Source organism: Canis lupus, chromosome 2 (assembly GCF_003254725.2).
Source record: "Canis lupus dingo isolate Sandy chromosome 2, ASM325472v2, whole genome shotgun sequence".
Lineage (NCBI taxonomy): Eukaryota > Metazoa > Chordata > Mammalia > Carnivora > Canidae > Canis > Canis lupus.
Genome location: NC_064244.1, coordinates 47,679,352 through 47,683,383, shown reverse-complemented (window position 1 = coordinate 47,683,383; position 4,032 = coordinate 47,679,352). Strand labels below are relative to the sequence as shown.

At 41.5% G+C, this 4,032-nt stretch overlaps 1 pseudogene; it reads right to left on the bottom strand.

Moving 5' to 3' along the window:
- Window positions 1-2,655: 2,655 nt before the first annotated feature.
- On the bottom strand, window positions 2,656-3,771 carry LOC112660182 (hsc70-interacting protein-like; annotated as a pseudogene).
- Window positions 3,772-4,032: the final 261 nt, after the last annotated feature.

The following is a 4,032-nucleotide window of genomic DNA, read 5'->3' as shown; positions in this document are numbered from 1 at the left end:
GTGTTTCATGGTCTTCACCCTCCTCCCACAGCCCAGGCCATAGGCGTTCCAGATCATGACAATAGTCAGCTTCTGAGGGGCCTTTTGACACCCCTACAACCACCTTCTCTGACACCCCATGCTGTCATCCAAGACTATGGAGCATGCAGGTGTGCAGGTGAACCTCCATGTCCACATTGTCCTCATCGCTCTTCTCTCTCCTCCAGCAACTCAGGAGAAGCCAGTACCCAGGCCATTCCCTACAGGACTGCTCAGGAGACTGACAGGAAGACATAGAGACCACCACACTGAAGTCTACAGTGAGATCAGGTCCTACTGTGTTCTTTTTTTTTTCCATTTTGAAACCATACTTTATTTTTAATGTAGCTAGAAATCCAATAACTATATATTTTTAAGCAGAAAAAACTCCTTTACTTTTCCTTCTTATAGCATCGTTAGCACAAGAAAAAACACGTCTGGTTTAGAAATGATACTGAGTTTCTATGAAAATGAATGAATGTACTTCATATTTGTGAAACTTAAAAGCACAGGACACATTTTCAGAAGACCAATTTTACTTTTACCCATTTCTAGTAATATTTGCAGTGTTAGAATGTACTTAATATATAATTAAGTAAATCAAATAAGGAACCCAAAAGAAACTGGTCTTCTTGAGTTATTCACAGCACACATTAGAAAACTTGAGAACACACATTAACAACAAAAAACCACTGGAAAGCTCAAATGCAAGTTTATATGCTGAGTATTTTTAAAGGGTTTAAAAAGCATGCTCAGTTAGCATACAGCCTTTTCTCCTTATATAACAGATGCATTTCTATCCGCTTGCGTACAGCAAAGGGTTAGAACCTGACCCAACTCACTTTTGATATTAGAAATGTGCTATTTCAGAAATGTATTCCTTGGAATTTTCTTCACTGCTCCTACCACTGATTCTTCAAATAGGCAAAGTACAGAGGGTCTCATCCCTTGAAACCGTTTTTAAACACGGTTAAAATGAAAGATAGGTAGAAACCTAGCAATTCCTGTACAGCGCCTGGACTTGGTCTTAATTAAATGTAGGAGTCGAATGTACAACGGAAAACTATCATTTCTTTATGCTTAGAGAAGAGATTGGGAAAAGGTGCAGTATTTAAGAGCTGAATAGGAGCATGACGACTCATAATGCCATCAACTTCACAGCAAAGAACCACGGATCTCAACAATTTTATAATTCATGTTGGATCAAGAAGTTTGGTTCCCCTCCATAGATCAATGAATTCAAACCTCATACTCTTCCAAATATGAAGATGAATAATGTAAGATAAACTCCAATTGCAACAGGTATTTCCTAAGTTGAAGACTGAACACCAAAGGGAATCCCTCCTTCCAACGTCTTTTGACATGGTAAGATTTCGCCAAAGTGGAAACCTAACATTTAGATATGAAATCGCTTGGGCCAACTAAGAAACTACAGCTGTTTTGAGTATCACCTTACATAATCACTATATGTATTACATATTAAACCCAGCATTACATATGCTTGCACAATTATGCAGTGAATGATAACAGTACTGATGATGCCAGTGAAAGGGGCTATCTTTAGCCCAAAAAGAGTACTGGACGGGTGGTGGTGAAAACAATTGAAAAGCACACAAAGAAATGGGTATTTTCTGACCAGGGAAGGTCACTCTAAACACAGAAATATAAAAATAAAAGTATTCCCTTATTTCCTCTATGTGGAAATAATGCAAAACATTCATTTTCTGTATCAGACAAGAACACAGCTAAGTAATCCAGCTCTACTGAAGCATTATAAAAATCATCCCTTCAGCACAGTGTAAGATCTAAATGCATCTGCCCAAGGGTGCACACTATATAAAAGGAGTAAGGTTGCTGCTGCCCTGGCAAGCACTTCCGGTCCCTACCCAGGTCCTACTGCAATACTGGTGGTCCCAGTGGTTTTATCCAAATAAATCGTGTTTAAAAAGTAAAACATTTAAGGGACGCCTAGGTGGCTCAGCAGTTGAGTGCCTGCCTTCGGCCCAGGGCATGATCCTGGAGCCCTGGGATCGAGTCCCACATCAGGCTCCTTGCATGGAGCCTGCTTCTCCCTCTGCCTGTGTCTCTGCCATTCTCTCTCTCTCTGTGTGTCTCTCATGAACAAATAAATAAAATCTTTAAAAAAAAAAAAAGGTAAAACATTTAAAAAACAAGTCAAAATACCTCAGTAACCATATTTCCAACTCAAACTTCATCTATTTAAATGTTATATTTGCCTCCTGTTAATAAACCTTTATTTCACTCAAACTGAGCAGTAATAAATCTTCCACACCGAAGTAGCTTCCTTGCTCAATTAATCCAAAGGGAAAAAAACTGAAATGATTAGTAAATAAAAATGTAGGGACTAACACACTCTTTTAATGTTTTAAAATATTTTTAAAGTCTAAAAAGTGTTTAAAGTTTGTAATTCCTAGTAGGAAAACATTATCTGCATGAATACTCTAATGGCAAACCACTGTAGAATGTTGCAGTTGCATGTGGGGCAGAGGGGTAGGAATTCTCTTCACGGCACCCCAGCTTTCTTCTTGAGAAGGTCAGAGGTACGCTGGTTTGTATTATTGCGACATCTATTAGGTGATTGAAGTTGCTTTTCCTTCAGCAAGGGCTTTATTTGTCAGAAGGGCATTATGCTTGATCTCCAAATTTGGCTGACAATTTACTGATGAGATTCATAACCTTTGGGTTGCTCTGATATTTTGACATATTTGCTGGGTTCTGGGCTACATCCTGGAAGGCCACTGTAACTTCTGGATCCTGCATGGCCGCAAGAACCTCTGGGTCACTAAGAATTTCATTGAGCCCAGGCATTCCTGCCATTCCAGGCATCCCCCCTGCCATTCCAGGCATTCCTCCAGGAAAATTACTAGGCATTCCCCCTGGAAAGCCACCTGGGAAAGAGCCATACTGAGCTCCTGATTGTCCTCTGGCTTCTTCCTCCCTCTGGGCTCTTTCATGTTCTTCCCAAGCCTTCTTAACCCTTTCTATTCTTTCTTGGATCTCTCACTCTTCAAGTTTTCGTTCATACTTCCTCCAACGTTCAGCAATTTTCTGGGCCCTGGGTTGAACTTCTTTCAGCATTGGACTCGCATCTTCATCATAATCCAGTTTACAAGCAAGGAACAAGATCATGTGCTGCTTCTTCCCAATGACCCAGAAGTCTGTGTGCTTTCCCCAGTCACTTGTAAGGCTGAGCTGGATCAGGATTTATTTCAATAGCTCTGTCACAGTCTCGAATGGCAGCATTTGGCTTCTGTAATTTGATGAAGACACTGGCTCTCTTGGCATACAAAATGGCCAAGCGAGGATTCAGTTTGATGGCATCTGTGAACAAGTCAATGGCTTTCTGTAGTTCGCCATCATCTAGGGCATCAATGGCAGCCACTTTTTTATCATTTGCCTGATCCATCATTTCCTCGGTTATCTCTACATTTTCATCTCCCATTTCTTGAGGGGCATCAGTACCTGGTTCAATTACACCTTCATTGTCCATTTCTAGATCACTTTCCTCACTTGATGGTTCATCTGTCTTTATGTTTTCCTCTGCCTTCTTCCTGTTTTTTCTTCCTTGATATTGTCTTCTGATTTCGTTTTATGAGTAGCAGGTGGTATTTTATCCCCCATGCTCTCCACTCACTCCCACAGGACGTGCAGTTCCTCAGTGTGCAGAACACTCAGATCCTGCTTACACATTTTCACGAAGGCCCAAAGCTCGCTCACTTTGTGGGGGTCCATGATCCAGAGGCGCTGGCAGGCGGCGGGTGCAGCTGAGGCTGTGGCCTGATTCCAGGCGCAGGTACCAGCCCAGCATGACTGTGTGGAAGGGCCCTACTATGCTCTTCACAAAAGCAGAAAGGAGCTTTCTTCCCCACATGGGTAGTACCTTCTGCACATCTGTCCTCAAACTGTGTTTCCTTGTGAACCTAACATCTTACAGCAATTTCTCCTGAGCAGCATTTTCAGATTTCACTCCCAGCTTATTTTTGCTCTGACCCA